Source organism: Tamandua tetradactyla (genome assembly GCF_023851605.1).
Source record: "Tamandua tetradactyla isolate mTamTet1 chromosome 22 unlocalized genomic scaffold, mTamTet1.pri SUPER_22_unloc_2, whole genome shotgun sequence".
NCBI classification, from domain to species: Eukaryota; Metazoa; Chordata; class Mammalia; order Pilosa; family Myrmecophagidae; genus Tamandua; species Tamandua tetradactyla.
In genome coordinates, this window is record NW_027518252.1 from 2,204,189 (window position 1) to 2,223,665 (window position 19,477).

At 47.0% G+C, this 19,477-nt stretch overlaps 1 long non-coding RNA gene across 1 annotated transcript in view; it reads left to right on the forward strand.

Annotated features, from left to right (window-relative positions):
• Positions 1-18,326: 18,326 nt before the first annotated feature.
• Positions 18,327-19,477, forward strand: part of LOC143672950 (uncharacterized) — a 47,304-nt gene continuing 46,153 nt past the window's right edge. Inside the window, exon 1 of the long non-coding RNA XR_013170110.1 lies at positions 18,327-18,979. This is a non-coding gene — a long non-coding RNA (uncharacterized LOC143672950). The remainder of the gene's footprint in view (positions 18,980-19,477) is intronic.

Genomic DNA, 19,477 nt, shown 5'->3' on the forward strand with positions numbered 1-19,477 from the left:
GAGAAAAAGTGATTTTATGCCCCACTTCCTCCAAGAAGCCACCCCCAGAGCCATTTCTCCTTATTCATTGTCATTCCAAACAAGCAAAAGCTCAACCTCTGATGGGCTGACTTGGGAGTGAATGTCACGTGCTCAACTGTGCATTCCCTGAGGACAGGGTTTGGGCAGTGTTTTTTCACCAACCCATGTGGCTGTGCTAAGCACACACAGTGCATGGAGAGGCCAGACTGGGCAGGGGTTCCCAGGTACCTTGCCCATGGATACCTGTTTCTACTTGCCCTAATTCCTCAGAGGATTTTGTGACATCCTTTTATGACACCCACAGAATCAGGGCTGTGGTAGTTAGATTCAGTTGTCAATTTGGCCAGGTGAAGGCACCTAGTTCTGTTGCTGTGGCCATGAGCCAATGGTCCGTGAACCTCATCTGTTGCTGATTTACATCTGCAGTTGGGTAGGAGGCGTGCCTGCTGTAATGAATGACTTTTGACTTAATTGACCAGTGCTTAAATGAGAAAGTGCAAGGTAGCACAGCCTAAGCAGCTCAGCATTCCTCATCTCAGCACTCACAGCTCAGCCCAGGCCTTTGAAGATGCAGGAAGAAGTCACCCCAGGGAGAGTTGTTGGAACCCAGGGGCCTGGAGAGAAGGCCAGCAGGAACGATCCTGTGCCTTCCCAAATAAGAAAGAACCTCAGTGGAAAGTTAGCTGTGTTTCCTCTGAAGAACTAACAAAATAAATTCCCTTTTATTAAAAGACAATCCATCTCTGGTGTGTTGCATTCCAGTAGCTAGCAAACTAGAACAAGGGCTAAGCCATGTTCTGGACACTTGGAAACACCGAGACCAGGGGAGGGTCCTTTAAATGCCCAGCCATGTGATTTGCAGTGGCAGAGGAGGGCAGCAACTCCTCTCCCTCCTGCTGGAGCAACTCCCCATAGCTGGGCCTGCACAGAAGCTGCTCCTGGGTGCTTTGCTTCCTCCAGGTTTTCTCACCTCTCAGGTCTCGCAGGCAGGAGCCTTTTGATCCCATCAGTGGGGGAGGGTCACACAGAAGAGAGGGGGATCCAAGCTGCCTGGGGTCCTTCCAGCATCTGGCCATCAGGGAACTTGTATTGGGTGCAAACTCCATGAATCCCTTGTCAGCTTCAGCATGGCCCAGCAGTGAAACTCCCCAAAGGAAAGGAAATGGGGTATCCTGGGCAGGGGCCTCTTTTTCATTATGGGGTGACCTAACATGCAGTCTCCAAAGGAGCATCTACTTTGTTTTCAAATGCAAAAAAATAAAGAAAGAAAACAAAATGCTTTTATCAGGAGGGGTGGGTTGCAGAGTGAGCAGGATAACACAGGTCTCTTTTAACCAGCTTTACAATAAAGCTCAACCTCTCAGCAGCTGCCCCACACTCCATCCCTGGAATCTTGGGTAGATAGTGGTTTCTCCCTGACATTGTCCAGTTGTAGTGGTCTGTGGGGTGCTGGTTAGTCTCAGGACAAAGCCAGCAGCCTGCGTCAGCCAATGGTTGGCACACTTACTGCTGGACTGAAGGGCTGAGCTTAAAGGCACACAAGGGGAACTTGACTAACATGTGTGCAGTGAATGAATGCAACTGATACATGCAGAGAATGTAGGCAGTGAATGCACAGGTAATGCCGGTCGCCAACACCTGCTCCCTGCCTGTGTCTGCACCACGATTACTTTATAAGGTGGACACCCACCTATGACACTAATAACAGCACCACCAACTTAGAGTGTGATATGCAGGCCACTCCCCCTCCCCCACTTCTGAAAGGACTTGAGCAGAGAGCAAAATGGAACAGAAGCTGCCAGGGGAGGCAAGAGGAGATGAGGCACGTGGCCACTTGATCTCAACAGATGACTACTGTGAGAGCAAAAGTGCCCCAAGTCTTCTGGCAGCTATCATACACATTGTTTTTGTTTTCAGACACAAGGAAGCGTTTGTGGAGACTAAGTATTCCAGGGAACTAAACTCAAACAAGAAGGATTTCTTCTGTTTGCACAGGATTAGTGCAGTATTGAAAAATCGGCATTGCTGGCAGGAGCATCTGGCTACAGGGTGACACCAGAAATAACAGCTCAGCCCCACACATCTGGAAAGAGTCTGCCCAGAAGTGGTCCATCCATTTCAAAAGCAGTTTTATCAGGTTTATGCACAGCAGTAGGTACTTTTGATGCCTGAAACAGGACTTGGCACTTGCTAGGTAGCCAGTAAATATTTATCAAATGAATAAAAATCAATAGATCCATCATAGCAAGGGATGAGTCCCGTGGCTTTCAGAGCTTATCACAGGGCTTTGTCCAGAGTGGATGGTCATTAAATATGGAATGATGGGTGCAATTAGTAGCCATGGGGAATGCTAGTGGCTGTGACCCATTGAGAGAAAATTCTATTCCAGTCCTGGTCCTAAGTGCCTACACTAGTTTGAAATTATGTACTCCAGAAAAACCATGCTCCTCTAATCCTGATTCAAGACTGTAGGGTGGAAACCTCTGATTAGATAGTTTCTACAGAAACTGACCCATTCAATTGTGAGTGTGATCTTTTGATTAGATGGCGATATGACTGCCATTCAAGGTGGATCTTGATTAGTTTACTGGAGTCCTTTAAAAGAGGAAACATCTTGGAGAAAGCTCAGAGGTGACAGCAATGCAGATATTTGGAGATGCTTGGAGTGCCAACAAAGAGAGCCAATGCATAGACAGGGATGTTTGGAGATGTGAAGCCCAGCAGACATCCCCATGTGCCTTCCTGTGAGATGTTAAGCAAGCCAGAACCCAAAGCAGTGTCCCAGAGGAGCTTTCTGAATGACCCAGACTCTTAGAGAACGAACCTCTTGCATCAGAAGCTGGAAGCAATGGAACCAGGAACAAGGATCGGCAGATGACAGCCACATGCCTTCCTATGTAACAGACATAGGCCCCCTGTGGGGGCCCAAAAGTCTGTTCACAGTGTGGAAATGGCTGGCTGCTGGGGAACACCTGGGGGAGGGGCTGGGTTTACACTGTGAAGCCCTGAAGGTCAAAAGCAGACTTTGGGAATATTCCCCTGGACCCTTCAGAGTGGCTGCTGGTTAGCCAGGGGCTACCTCATGGTGTCCTGTGTTGGTGAGGGTCAGCAGGTGGCATCCACATGGCCTGTGTTCTCCTGACCCCTCAGGCTTGGAATGCTCTATGCTATGGTTCATACAGAAAACCAAAGATTGCACATCCAGTGAAAAGTGCATTTTAGACCAAGCAGGCAGTCTGGCATTTTTTCAGAGTGGGGAGGGGATTGTGAGTCATGGGAATGCAGTAGGGGTCATCACTGTGCATGTCCAGCCTCGTGATTTCCATCAGCTGGCTGCAGCTGCAGGCTGAGCCACGGTGCCTGGGCACCCTGGGGACCCTGGGGTTCCTGGAAGACTGGCAGCCTGTCCACCATGCGTCGAAGGTGGACTGGATGGCTGGTGGTTCCCAATGGCAGCAAGGCCTGGGAGGGGAGTCAGCTCTGCACAAGAGAGGGCGGAGGAGTCAGTGGTACAAGATTTACCCAGGATGTGGGTTTGGACTACAGCTTCACAAGCTCTGTGACCTGGGGCAGGTTTCCTGCCCTTTCTGTGCCCCAGATTCTCTCTCTCTGAAAGGGGGGTGGCGCAGCACCCACACCACCGGCTGCCAGAGGATGAAATGTGTTCATGTGAGCACTTAGAGTGGCACCTGGCATGCAGTAGGCAGCATGTGCTCATCTGTCATTATCCCCATGTTGAAACTGCTGTGGCTGGCAAACAGTCATGCAGGAGTTGTTCACTTTCCTGAGAAAGAGGAAAACAAAATTGTTTTCCACTGAAGCATTCAGAGGAAATAGCCTTGCCAGTGCCAGTGGTCAGCAACATTGGGGTTAATAACCATGTTTAGAGTGAAGCTTCATACATACATGAATGTACATGCACTTATCCTGAGTGCACCTGTGTCTGTGGGGTGTGTCTGTGGGTGTGCATGCATGTGTGAGTGTTTGAGTGTTTAAGTGCATGCATGTGTGTCTGTGTGTGCATGTGTGTGTGAGTGTGTGTATAAGTGCATGCATGCATGTCTGTGGGTATGCTTCTGTGTGCATGCACGCATGTGTATATGTGAGTGCATGCATATATGAATGTCTCTGTGAATGTGTCTATGTGCGTGTGTGTTTAATGCATGCATGCATGTGTCTATGTGTGTTTTTGTATAAGTGCATACATGCATGTGAATGTCTGTAGGTGTGTTTCTGTGTGTGCATGTGTGTGAGTGTGTGCATAAATGCATGCATGCATGTGTGTATCTGTTTGTGGGGTTGTGCATAAGCGTGTGCATACATGCATGTGAATGCCTGTGGGTGTGTGTCTGTGTGTCTCTGTGTGCACGTGTGTGACTGTGTTTAAGTGTATGCATGCATGAGTGTGCCTGTGTGTAGGGGTTGTGTATAAGTGTGTGCATGCACATGAATGTCTGTGGGTATGTGTCTGTGGATGTGTCTCTGTGTGCATGTGTATGAGTGTGTATAAGTGCGTGCATGCATGCATGTGTGTGTCTGTGGTCTATGTCTATGTGTCTGTGGGTGCATCTCTGTGCATGGGGGGGCTCTTTCCTCTATTCCATATCAAACAGAATATGCAACGTTGTGTAAGGTGCCTGCTGTGTGGTGCTGGGAGACCCAAGCCCCAGGGTTGGTTGTGCCACTTGTCTGTAATACTTGCATCCATTCCATACCTCGGAGTCTTGTGTTCCTTGTGTGTGAATTGGAGAGATGTGGTTGAGCCAGTGGTGCCCAAATATAGCTGTGCCCAGATTCCCTGTGGAGGTTTTTGGCATTTGGAATCCTGGAATCCACCTCTGGGACATCTGGAAGAGTTGTCTGTGGCTGGGTTTAGGAACCACTGGATTTGCAAGGTCATAGGAACTTTCCAGCAATAGCATTTTGTGATAGCGATTCTGGGACCCAAAGCTGGGAGGATAACAGCTGGTGCTGTCCAAGAACTCATCCTGAGCCCAGTGCTCTTTCCAAGGGGGCTAATTTAATCTGTACCAGAACCTGGGATACAGGTTCCTCTACTGTCCCTGCTTTGCATGCAGATAGGAGACTGGTGTTTGCAGAGATTAGTGCTGTGTATTTGGCCAAGGGGGTCAGTCCAGGCCCTGCCCAAGGCACCCTGGGTCTGGGATCTCCTGGGAAGACACATGCTGCTGGCAGAGAATAGCCCAGTGAGTCTGACCCCTGTTGATGGAGGATGTTCGGCCAGTGGTTTTCAGTCTGGGCTCACCTTTCAGCAAGTGGTAGAGCTTTAAACAAAACACAAATGCTGCTACCCAGACCACAAAGTCAGAGCCAGGCCTGCTGCTCTGGAGATGTGCTTGTGGAATGTCCTCAGGCTTGGCAGGGCTGGAAAATCATAACCAAACACGCAGAAAAGTGACACACCAGGTAGCTGTGTCAAAGCTAAAATCAGTCTGTAGGCAAGAAAATATACCTGTGTGAATCTGCAAATGACTCCTGCCTTACCTGGGTTAAAGCACATGAGTGTTTGGTTATCAAAGGGTTAAAACAACAACTATTTTCAGGAAGCACCTTAAAGCTCTTCACATCTTGACTTAAAACTTTCAATATTTTCTGTAAGTAAAACTCTGAAATGCAACTCTGTAAGTAAAAAACTGAAATGAAAACATACTGAATGACTTTACAGAGAAGCATTTTGCTGGTCTGTGAATGGGAGGTACAACCATTTGATTTCATTTTCAAATATAATTAAATAAGTCATGGTTCATTCATGCTATGAAAACAAAACTACCCTTAACCCTGCCAGAGCAGCCTGAATCACAGACTCCCAGGGAAGGAAATTCTGAGAGACAGCTGAGGAAGGAGTCAGTGAGCTTGAAGAAAAAGTCAATAGAAACTTACCAAATTAAAATGCAAAGAAAAAAATAATGATAGACAAAAACAAAGACTAGAATGTCCAAGAACTGTGGGGCAATTTTAAAAAGTATAATGTTTATGTTACTGGAGTACCAGAAAGGGAAGAAAGAGTAAATGGAGCAGAAGAAATATTTAAAGTAAAATGTGTGAGAATATTCCGAAGTTAATGAACAGACACCCAACCCCAGATCCAGAAAGTGCCAAGAATGACAAATGCAAATCAGAAACCTACACCGGGAGCATGTGTTTAAATGGCACAAAATATAAAACAAAGTCTTGAAAGAAGCCAGAGAAAGAAAATCTGTTTTATCTATTGAGGACAAGGATAAGAATTACATTGGATGTTTAGTCAGAAAAGAATTCTATGAACAAGTCTAGGCTCAGAAATTTCATAACCTAGACAAAATGGACAGATTCCTTGAAAGACACAAATGATTGAAACCACATAAGGATAACAGGTCACTTGAGTATATAAATTTTATAAAATATAAATTTCATATTTATATTTTATATTTATATTAAAAAATTCTAATACATCAGTAATAACCTTCCAAAATGATGAACACCAGGCCCAGATACTTTCATTTGCTCTACTAAATATTTAAGGAAGAAATGAAACCATTCTCCCCAGTCTCTTCCTGAAACAGAGCAAAGCACTTCCTAACTCATTCTGTGAAGAGGGCATTACCCTAATTCCCAATCCAGATAAAAACATTGCAAGAAAGGAAAACTATAGGCCTGTATCTCTTAGGCATGTAAATGCAAGTCTGCAACAAAATACTAGCAAATCAAATCTAACAATGTGTAAATAATTATAGCTACAATCAAATGGGATTTATTCCAAAGCTGGTTCAATGTTTGAAAACCAATCAGTATTATCCAGCACATCAAGAGGCTAAAGCAGAAACACATATGACTACATAAATTAATACAGAAAAAGCATTTGACAAAATCCAACACCAATTCATGATAAAAGTAAAAACTCTTGGCAAGTTAAGAATAGAGAGCCACCTCATGCTGGTGGTGAGAATCTGGGTGCATTTCCCCTAGCTTGGGAGAAAGTCACTTAGCACAATTACTGGAACTTGTACTGTATGACAAGACAAGAAATGGCCAAGAAAGAAGAAAAGCAAGAAAAAGTAATACAAGTATACAGATTGGGAAGGAAAATAAAAGACTGTCTTTAATCAAAGATGACATGTGTGTCAATGTAGAAAATCCTGGAGAATCTACAAAAACCTCCTGAGGTAACAGAGTTGTAAGTTGTAAGATCACTCCTGAGTTTATAGCAAGATTGCATGATACAAAGTTAATATACTAAAGTCAATTGGTTTCCCATACACCAGCAACAAACAATTGAAATTTGAAACTTAAAAAAATCAACATTTACAGTAGCTTCAGAAACATTGAAGTGCTTAGGTGTATATCTAACAAAATATGTACAGGTTCTCTAAGAAAAGACCAAACTACAAAACCATGATGAAAGAAACCAAGGAAGGTCTAAATTAATGGAGTGATATTTTGTCTCCATGGAATGGAAAACTCAATATTGTCAAGATGTCAATACTTTCCAGCTTGAGCTATAAATTCAATGCAATCCCAATCCAAACTCCAGCAACCCATTCTGTAAAAATCAGCAAGTTGATCATAAAGCTTTAAGGAAAGGTAAAACAGCTGACACAATACTGAAGAGAAAGCTGGGGACTGACTCTCCCTGCCTTAAGATCACTGTAAAGACACAGTAACCAGGGCAGCAGGGTTTGGGTGAAAAACTAGACCCCAAGGCCACAGGGGATTCTGTAAGTTGTCTCACACTGATAGAGTCCATTCACCTTTGACAAAGGAGCAAAGGTGAATCCATGTAGAAAATTACCCCACTGTCTTTTCAACCAACGATGCTGAAACCCGTGGGTGCCCATAAGCCAGGATATGGAGCTGCCCAGAAGGTTACCACAAGCCCAAAGAGGCTTGTTCCCCATGGGCCATACTTACCATGGATCATGCTTGTCATGTCTCAGGTTTGCCATACTGCACATTCACTGTGGATCACACTCACTGTGGGTCACTTGCTATGGCTCACACTTGCTGTGAGTCACACTCACCATAGTTCACACTTGTCATGGGTCACACACCATGGTTTACACTTGCCGTGGGTCACACTTGCCATAGTTTGCACTTGCTGTGGGCCACACTCACCATGGGTCACACTCACCATAGTTCAGACTTACCATAGTTCACACTCACCATGGGTCACACTTGCCATCTTGCTGTGGGTCACAATCCACATGGTTTACACTCATTGTGGGTCACACTCACCATGGAACACACTAGCCGTCTGCCGGCATTGGTTTCCCATGGAGCCTACATCTTCTCTTATGCAAGAAAGAGGAGGGGACGAGGGGTGAGGGGAGGCCATGCCCCTCGGTCCAGTGCTGGTTGTGCATTTGGAGCCATGGGCCTGGCTGCTCCATCACCTAGTCCCCTAGCGTGGGTGTGGAAGATAGGCTCTGTCCACTCTCTGGGGCCCAGCTCTGGGAAGGGATGTGCCCACAGTGCATGTCCTCTGACTGAACGGGGCTGCGAGGGCCCTTAGTGTGGAGTGAGAGGGCTTCCTGGAGGAGGTAATGGCAGCCATATAAGAGCAGGTGAAGAGAGCGGGAGCTCCTCAGGGCCACGGAGGCACAGGGCCAGAGGCCCAGGGAAGTTGCCCAGGCCAGGAGCTAAGTAGGGATAGCCCACGAGGCCCTGTCAAGGGTTTGCACTTTGGCCTGAGGACACAAGGGTCCCAGGTGGATCAGGGCAGCTGGGAGGGACCAGCAGTGGGAGGCCAGGAGGCCGTGAGTACCAAGTGTGGGGCTCCCCCTGGTGCAGGGTGGCCTGGATCTCATGGGGCACACTCCCCTTAGCCTGGGCTGCAGTGCCACCAAGCCCAGTGGCAGCCTCCTCTTTTGAAGAATTCTGCTGCATATAGCAAGCACGGGGAGACACCTCAAGGCTTGCTGTCCATAGGCAAAGCCTTGGTGCTTGATGCAGTGGGAAATCTCAGGGAGGGGATGATGCCATTTTCAGTTTCTGGAATTTTCCATCCATGCACCTGGGAAAGGAAAACAGCCACCAGGAAGGTCCAGGAATGAATGAGCTCCCTGACAGAACTGCACATGAGGGCAGAGCCTGGCGGGTCTCCTGGCATTGTGGAGGACCCACAGGTGATCCGTTTGGAGCCCTCACCTGTCTTTCCCTAAATGAGTGACCCTTCTTCTTTACCAGGTCCACCTTTAGTCTCAGTCTGAGTGAATCCATTTACTGAGATCCCAATCACAGAATTGGACTGTTTCCTGGAAGCTCCCAATCCAGGCCAAACCCCATCTACCTCAGAGCCTCCTCCCAGATCACTCATCTGAAGCTCAAATCCTACAATATTTTCTAATACCCTCCTCCTGGGATGCCCCACTGTGGTGAGCCCACTCCCTTGCAGCCAACTTGTAGCCCATATGGGGGTGGCCCTGGGGGTCGCTGGCCCAGTGGAGGCCACAGAAGGGAGCCATGGCCACTGTTTCCTTCTTCAGGGGCAACTGCATGGCCCAAAGATATATGCCCTACAGGTTCCTTGCAAACGTCCAAGTGGCTTGATCAGCTCCGGCAGCATGGCCCATGGGGGAAGGGAGGGAAGATTATTGGGGTGGGAGGAGAGGAGAGACATGGTGGAGTGGGAGGAAGAGGTGATAAGAGAGAGGGGGAGAGGCTGACAGAAGCATAGACATGAAGGGAGGAGTGGAGATAGAGGCAAAGGGGAGGAAGGACGGTGAAGTGGGGACAGAGAGGTGGGGAAGGAGAGGGCTATGAAGGGAAGGGAAGGAGAGAGGTGAGGATGAAAGGAGAGTTGGTAGAGAGAGAATAGATAAGGGGAGAGAAAAAACGAGTGAGAAGGAATAGAGGTAAAGGAAGAGGGTGAGAGGGAGACAGAGTGCATGCATTCTCAGAACCCTGGGAAAGGGAAAGGGGCTAAGGGCAGGGGTGCTGGGACCTCTGGGGATGCAGGGAGCCCTTTGCTGGGTTTCTCCACCTGGGCCAGCCTTCCCAGACTTGGCCAAGTGCCCGCTAACACAGCCAGTGAAGACGGTCCTTGCTTGACATCAGTACCAAGGAACAGGAGAGCAGCCTCCAATTGGCTGAGACCTAGCCTTGTGAAGTCTCTTCAACATCCAGGTTCATAACTGGTGCCCCTTGCAGAGCAGTTTTCATGTCATTGTCACAGTCATGCAAATAGTCATGTCTTTGAGAATGGAAACCCTGGAAAGCTTTCACAGAATGAGGAGAATGCAGTCCTTTCCCAACTTGTTGCATCTGTGTTGACTCAATCATTAAGTCTCACAATTAATCCATCTTCTGAGCAAACATTTTGAACCTGCTGAAAATGTTTGTGTGCTGCTAGGAGCAGGAATTATGTATCTACAGAGCTGCTAGTTGTGCTACTTTTAATACAAAAGGAAAACAGTGAATCAATGTGCATTCAATAAACCCTTCTTGTCATGAGAGACTTCTTGCTTTGAAAAGAGCCTCACAGCTGGCTCTGATACCCCAAAACCCTTTGAAAGCTGCAAATTTATGAAGCCCAAAAGAGAGTATGAACATGAACTGCCTTACCCAAGTTGTGAAACACTTAGCACTAAACAAATCCTCTTTCTCATAACTGTTACCACAAACAATGTGATTAAATATAACAAGGAATATATAAAGAACTGGAGGAAAGCCAAGCAAGGAACAGGCAGATTTGGTTAATACAAAACACTCATATTCCACTCAAGCCCATTCCACTGAAACAGTTACCCTCAAGTTTTGAGTACAAACTTGCTCCTTGTGCTTGAATTGAGGTGACAATGGATGTATTTTGATGGGTGAATTTACAAAGGGAACATCTAAGCATATGTCACATTGGTGTGGAAAAAAGAGTGGGCACAGGAGACCGGGATATCACACTGACTTCTAGTGATCTGATTTGTGGACTCCCCAACAGCTGCAAAGGATCTGAAGGATTTGGGTCACAGTATCTTCTAATATGGGGGGGAAAGACCTTATAAAACACTCCACTTGCCCAGTTTAATGTATAATTAAATCATGTGTCTAGACAGTGCAAATGAGTTTATTTGGGAGCAAGAGTAGAGGGAGGGTGGGAGAGGAAGGGAGAGGAGGGAAAGAGAGAAAGGGAGGGAGAGAAAAAGAGAGGGGGCAAAGAGAGAGGGAGGGGGACAGGGGAGAGGAGTCAGCTAAGACCCAAAGGCATAGTTTAGAATAGAATTTCCTTATTTCCCCATAAATAAGTTACATGCAAGTTGTGTTTTTTTGTAGCAAAGGCATAAATTTGCACTTAAGCTTTTTAGCACATTGGTTCTCTTGAAAATTCATCTCCATAAAAGAATACGAATGGGTATAATATCAAAACATGTGAAGAGATATTTAGAATTGCTGTTTTAATTCCAAAGCCTTGTCAGAACATCCTGTCTGCACTTACCCCCACTGATAGCCTAAAAATCCCACTTTAACTTGTTTCCACAGGCCCTGATGGCTGTGCCACCATGCCCATTGAGAATTGTATCATGCCAAATTAGAAAGCATAATTTGCTAACACTTGGTTCTTTTGTATTGCATCCAAATTTCATATTAAACAGCTTGCACCTCAGAAAGCATTATTGGGCTTACATTTCTGGAAGTATTTTTCACTATTCATATTTAAATTGCATTCCTTTGAGGAGGAGATAAAGACTGGAAAATTTTATCAAGACACATCACATAGGTAGTGAAAAATTTCAGCCTTTTATTATGGAAGGTACAAGACATTGCAACCGTAACTAAAATCCTTAAATTACCCGAGGCTTAGGTACGACATATTTAATAATGGAAGTAATTGGGTGTTAAGCACAATGAACTGACTATGTGAAAGCTTCCCTGTTTAATCAGATTGCACAGATGACTGTCTCTGAGAAGGTAGGACCATTTTGCTGTACACTGTACAAAAGGGGTCTCAGGTGTGACAGGGCACATCACCTGCCCCACAGTGACTCTGACCCAGAGCATGGCAGGCAATGTATGAATTTCTTTCCTGAAAATAACTCACACTGGGAAAAGGGAACAAAACACCAAACAGTTGTGCAATTATAGAAAGGATACTTTAAAGTTGGAGTGCATTTTTTAAGCTGTAAAAGTGTAACTTTCCATTCTTAGAAAAGTGACAACTAAGAATGAACTCATTTTGTTAAAAGATCATATTTAAAAGCAGTTGAAACAGTCACCATAAAAATAAATGAAAATTGTAGCAAGAATAAGAATCCTTTCTTGCAAGCTTCACCTTGGGATAGTGAGTACATAGATCTTGGGGTTTGCTAGGTTTGGAAGCTCAGGAGATGATTCTAGAATCCTTTATGGACCTGCATAAGGACAGTAGTTACTAATTTGTTTGAGTGCTTACAAGGTACCCCCTGCTGTAAGGCTGGACCCTCAGGCTTGAATGTAGTGGAAATCCCCTGGACACCTTGAAGATGTGGTCTCTGGTCCTAAGGAACCTCTGGTGATGCAGGACCAGCTTTGTCTCTGGACCCTGCTTTGGGGACCCACAATTTAAGGGCTTTAAGAACAGTATCTCCTATAAACCTCCCAAGACTCATTGAGGAGGGGGCTATTATTGCTCCCATTTTCAAAATATGAAAGCTGAGGTTCAGAGTGGTCCCAAGTTAGCCAATGATGGGGCCCAGTTTTGACCCAGACGCCCAGCTCTGGAGGTTGCACTTAGCTCAGGGACCTGCCCCTTTCATCCTGGGTGTGACCTGTCTGACCTCTCTGGACCAGGCAATGCCTCGCAGCCCATGCACCCTCACCTGCTCTCCTCTGTGGGCAGTCCAGCAGCCCCACACTTGACCTTTGAGGAGCAAAGTGGCCTTCAGTCCTTCTCCTAGGCTCTCCATCTGGCACGTGGGGAACTTGTGGCTGGCTGGGGAGGAAGGAAGGGGCTCTTTATGTCCACACATAGAGACTTCCTTCATCCTGTGATTTTCCAAATGCTGTCATTCCCATTCTTAAAGGCTATGATCCTCAGATTTGAATCATTCCAGAGATTGGATGGTTTGAAACAGAGAAAGATGAAATAGGAAGATGCTCAAACATGGATATTTCACCAACTCGACCCATTATCTTGGCTCCTGGCTCCTGGGAAAATGTGCTGAGATACCACGGTGTTGGTGCAGAAGCCATTGCTGGCTGGGGTGGGGGCTCCCCTCTCCCCTCATCCCCAGCAGACGAGTGCAGAAGACCAACTCATCAGAAGCCTCAAACATCGTGGCTTGCAGCCTGGAGCTTGCAAAGTCACCCACCCCTGCCATGCTGCTGGATTTCAGAAGATAACTGAGCCCCTTCCCCTCAACCCAGTGAGGGCTCCTCCTGTCTTGGGTCAACACCAATGCCTCTATCTTCCAAACCTTGGGGCAGAGACATGGTCCATGTCACCTCTGGGAATGGCATCCACCCTGTCCATTTGTGAAACCAAAGCCTGGGGACACAGACCTCCCAGATTCCCAGCAGAGGAATCACCTGGGGATAACAAGTGAAAAGCGAACATTTTTATTAAGTAGCATTTAAGTGCAGACTGAAAGATAAAGAAAATTTGTCGTGGAGATGGACATGGGGGTGTCTTCTGGAAGGGACCAGCCACCCTGGGGTTTGCTTTTGGAGGGTTTCTCCTGGGAGGCTGCAGTGGCAGATAATTCCTCCAAGGCAACAGATCTAAAGCACTTAAGTGCAGCTAAAAGGATGACATATGGATGCAATTGTTTGTTATGGGACTTTGTGGAGAGACAGGAGGACTAAGAGGGCAAGGTTAAATTTACAACAAAAAAAAAAGAAAGAGAAAAAAAGGAAAAGAAAAATCAAAGAAATTGGTCCTGTAAAGCTCATCCATAAAAAAAATTGCAGCCTCTGAGAGCAAGTACAGCCCTATTGAGAAGCATTTTACTGGTATTTAGAACAAAGCCAGGGTTATAGTTGGGTTCTTATCAACTTGACCAGGTGACAGTGCCCAGTTGTTGGTCAAGCCACTGCAAGGACATTTCATAGCTGCAAAAACATTTCATGGCTGGTTAATGAACCAGAAGGCTGGTGTATTAAATCTTCAGCAGGTGGCTGGATCCATGGCTGATTGCATCTGCATTGGCCAAGGGGAGTGTCTCCCCCAATTAGTGATGTATAATCTAATCAGTTGAAGGATAAAGAGGAGAAGTCAGAAGAGGGTCTTTCTCCACTTCAGCCAGCCAGCCTCTCCTGGGGAAGTCACTGAAGATGTTCATTGGAGTTCTCAGCTCATGGTCTGCCCTATGGAATTGGACTCATGCATCCTCACAGTTGCATAAGACACTTTTATAAAATCTCATATTTACAGACATCTGTTGGTTCTGTTTCCCTAGAGAATCTGACTAATAGAGTCAGGAACAACAGATCTGCTAAATCTGCAGTGATTGGGCTTCATACATGGCCCAGTGGCTGAGGATATGAAATGCCATGGACTCCTCCTGGGAAATTTCCCATTTCAGAGCACAGGCATTTAGAGTTGCAGAAACCAGGTGATTTCTATGAAATCACAGTGGTGAGGCAGATGCCAATGGGAAATTTAACTTTTCTCCTTTTTAGTAGATTGTTGATCACACCTCGACATCACTTAGACACCGTTATTGTCACTGATCTTGTGGTCCAATGTTGACCATCAAGAAAGTCAGAATAAGATGTGGTGCAGATCTCCGGGTTTGAACAGCTTTGCTCACAGGGCTTTGACTGCTGGTTTCCTTGGCACATGGAGCTCTGCTTCTGGAGCACCCACCTCCATGCCAATGGGGACACCATATTGCTCTCAGCCACTGGCTCCTGACATGAGAGATGAGATAACTCTCAATAAACCAGTCTTCTGTTAAAGGCTGTGTCCTCTGCTCTGCCAGGAGAAGCCCAGATTTTGTCCCTCAAATCTGTCCGCTGTCCCCACTTTTATTTCTCCACTGGCTGTACTAGTTCCAGCTGACCCTCGGCTCCCCATGTGAGTCCAATAAGCCAAACCCAGATAAATTGGCTGACCACTTTCCTCCAGGCAAACTGTTTTGCTATTCTCTGAATAGCATATCTATGTCTGAGTTATTTTTCAACCTGCCTGCAAGGTGGGGCTGATGGTAGGACCTTATAGCATTGTTTTGAGAAGGAAATGAGCTCCATCAAGTTACAGCTGAGGAATAAGACTTGGGTCCAGCCAATTTGGTGGTAGAGGGGAACTGGTGTGCATGTGTTTCTAATAGTGCAGACCCAAATTCTGCATTTAAAATGCCCCAGATCATAGAATTGGTGCTGTCAGATTGCTTGCAAAATATTCTATTTTTGTTTTAATTTCATTAAAAAATTACTCTCTCTGATGAAATCCAAAATAAAGATTACAGGAAAGAATGAAGCATGTTTTAAATTATTAAAAAATGTCTATTTTCTATGGATGACCACTCTATATGTGTATGCAACTGTAAGGTCAGGCAAGAATGGCCTTACTTCATCCTTTTCTTCATTCAGCATGTCCCCAGCCTGCAGGGAACGGTAGAGCGGGAACCACACTCTAGCAGCTGGCTCTCTGCTCTTGATAAGTATGCATTTGGTTCTTGAGAAACCACCAGTCGCTTTCCACGGCAGCTGGACCATTTTAGCTCCCATCGGTAATGGTGGAGTGACCCAGTTTCTCCACAGCTGTCCCAATACATGGTGCCCTCACTATTTCCTTTCTTTCTGCCATTCTGACATGTGTGTAGTATAACTCCCTGTGGTTGGAACCTACCTTTCCCCAGTGGCTGATGATGTTAAGCATCATTCATGTCATTGTTAGTTATCTGCACACCCTCTTCTGTGACATGTCCCATCGCATCTTTTCCACTTTTTCCAACTGGACACTTGCTTTTTGTTTTTGCTCTTCAGTTTTGTAAGTTATTTATATATTCTAGATACAAGTCCTTAGTCAGATGTGATTTGCACATATTTTCTCCCATCCTGCAGCTTGTCTTTCCATCCACTTAATAGGGTCTTTCTCAGAAGGTTTTAGTTTTGATGAGGTGCAGTTTATTCTTTTCTGAATTGTGCTTTGGTGTCAAGTCTGAGAACTCTTTGCTGAGCCCTAGGTCCTGAGGATTTTCTCTTATTTTTTTTTCCTTGATGTTGTACAGTTTGGCAGTGTTCATTTACATCCATGGTCCATTCTGAGTTAATTTCTGCATAAGATGAGTGGTCTAGTTAGAGATTCATTTTTCTGTCCTTGGAGTTGAGCCACAGTATCACTTATTGAAAAGCCCCTGCTTCCTCTGTGTATGGCTTTTGTGCCTTTCTCAGCAATAAGCAAGGCAGATGTGTGCAGGGCTGTTTCTGGTTCCCTATTCTGGCCATTGATCCTTGTCCCTTCCCCTCAGCCAAAGCCATGTGGCCTTGACTCTGGAATCTTTGCCATAAATCTTAATCTGGCTGAGTGATTTCTACCACTGTCTCCTTCTTAATCAATGTTGGATTTACTATTCTAGTTTCTGCTTTTTATGTTTTTTAAATGCTGAAGAACTTTTCCTAGCATAAAGAGCTGTCATGAAAAATTAAATAAAATAGTTCAATATCTAAAACAAAACAACCAGCCTTCAGCATTTAGTGGTACTGGCGGGGGGACTAGGGGGCTCCCAGGACACAAGAGTGTGTGAAGGCAGATGAGGTCCCAGGGTGGTGGGTGCTGAGGCTAGCATTGGCCATGGTGTATTGGCTGCTTTGGTGGCCCAGATCCATGGTGTGAGGGCCATGGTGAATGGAGCATGAGGCCAGCAGTGGGAACTGACACCCTCTCAAAGAGGAATGGAGGGAGCCTCAGTTCACCAGGGGGCCCTGAAGGTGGCTGTCTGTCCTGCCCCACACCGTTCCAGATGGAGGGAAATCCCAGGACAAAGGGAGCCTGAGAATCCCTGGCCCCAAGCTCCTCTGAGGCAGACTTGGGGCTCACCAAGTTTTTCTAGCTATTGTCTATTATCTTTTTAATGTATGTTGTAGCTTTAGTCATGTCTCCATTTTAATTTTTAATATTATTAATGATTTTATTCTTTTTTTCTATATTGGTCTTGCTCTTTCTGTTCATAGAATGAAGTTCCCCACTCCCCTTTTTAGAAATATTAGGCAAATGGAAAAATGCCTAGGAAAAATGTGTTTTGTGAAAACGAAGTCAAAGAGATGCAAAGTAAGACTGTGGTGAAATCTAATTACACATCCTCTTCCCCGACAAAAGTCAGTGAGAGAATTTCCGATGGACTGTGCAGGAAAGGCATTTCAATGTGATGTTGGTGGGAATAGATCATTTTGAAGATGATTTGGGATCGGTAAGGGAGAAGCATCTGCATTCTGACCCAGGAACTCCATTCCTAGATGGGTTCTGAGAGGGACACTTGCTCATGCCTAGCGGTGGCCACAACCGTCTTGTCTGAAACAGCAAGAAGCTGGGGAGGGCTCCACGTTCCTCAGCAGCAAAGTGAATGAATAAACCTCGTGTCTGCAGGGCCACTGCGGAGCCAGGACGTCCAGCTCTGTGGGAAGCCACCAGAAAGGGCGCTAGTGAAACAGGGAGGGAAGAAATCAACAACAGGGCTTATGAAGTGGGAAGTTCAATAATGTGCTAGGCTACAATAAAGAAGGGATCTTCAGGAGACAGCAAAATCAACGGGGGAAATAGAAGCACTCTGGAGGTGTGATCTGCTGCCCTCAGCTCTGGCAGGAAAGCCCAGCCAGCGCCCCAGGTGTTGGTGAGTTGGTTGTGCTCTGGCTCTTGGGTGTCGGGCAGGATGTCCACCATCATCGTTCCCTGGTAGCGGAGATGGATGCCTTCATGCTCACCATGCGATTGGCCTCCGCCTGCCAGAAGCCCCCACCCATTGTAGCGGCAGTGCAGCACAACCTCCCTTGGGTTCCCTGACCTGCAGTTGCCACCAGCGCCCCGGTGGTGGCGGGTGGAGGGGGGGCTCGGCAGCAGGTGGGGCCTCCCGCTTAGCAACACCTCCCATGGCCCCACCCCCGGTTGACTGCCACAGACCTTTGTGACGCAGGGGCTGTGGCCCCCGCGGTTTCATTTCTTGTGCATTTTTTCAGTATTTTTTTTTAATACCAAGAAACGTCTTTTAACTTGATCACTCTTTTCTTTATGTATACAATCGGTAATTCATAATGCCACCACTTAGTTGCATACTCATCATCACGATGCCAGAGTGTGTCCTATCACTCGCCAACACTTTATCTTCCCGTTCGGCACCTGCGGGGCACCTGCAACACGTCTCTGCTGCCACCCACCATGTTCACTTACTGTGGGATGACTCTGAGGTGAGGGATGTGGCATTCACACCCGGATCATAAGATGGATGCTGTCAATATTCTCTGGGTTACAGACCTCTGAGTGTGTCTTGGGACCGTGACAGATAGTCCCCTGACACGACTGGATTCATGGTGGGGCAGGCATAGAAGGATGGCCGCCAAGAGCGCTGAGAGCGATATTCGACTGGGCGGGGCCCCCAATTAGGACCGGACTTTCACCAGCACCCAAAGGGCAACCAGTGGCACCCTACAAACAGGGGCGCATCGTAGAGGGACCAAGAGCCACTAGTTGGGGGGCCCAGGCAAACATCTATGCGTTCAGGCCTCCGGGAATACAGACATACTGCCTCACCGTCCTGTGTCCCCAAGACCCGAGGGTGGTCCCCTGTGGCCTTGGACGCCAGTTGTCCTCATGCTACCCTACACACCTCTGGCGTGGCACTCTGCGTGACCTCACCGACACGCTCATCTCACCGTGAAGACTGCCAGCCTACCCAATTCATCAAGGCCCATGGCGCACTTGTCCACCCCAGGTCCATGAGGGATCATGCGGCCGAGAGTGAAGCTCACTGTGCCGTGGCTGCCTTAGGTCCATGGGGAGCCAAACTCGGGTCATTGGGCCCCATAGGAGGAGAATGCGAGGCCTCCGTGTGGAGAGGTGAGAGGCAGGGAGCCATGAGGGCGGGGACCCGGGCTCACCAGTAGGTCTTGAAGAAGCTCTGGTATGCAGGCAGGCACCAGGAAAACACACACGTGTCCTCACGGTCCCATTGGACAGCCCTGCAGTGCCTGGAATTCCGACTGGCCCCGGATGCCCCTCCTACAACCCGTGGCCCGACCCCACCATCTTGGGGTTCCATTCAACCCTGGTCTCCCCCACCACATTCACAAGTCCACACACAACATTGGAAAACCCAGGGCACTCACCAGGAACCTTCCAGGGTGAAGTGGTCTGACCCATGCCCACAACACCGTCACCAGCTGCGGTCGGGGCCAGGAGTGTGGCCGGAGAGCCGCTCGGGCTGAGGGAGTGTGGTTCGGGGCCCCCCTTCCTCACCAGGGGCACACGCACGCACTTGCAAACCCCCAACGCTGGACGCCGACCCAGCCTGTTGGGTTAGATTGAAATGCTAGTGATCAATGAAAAGGAGAGGTA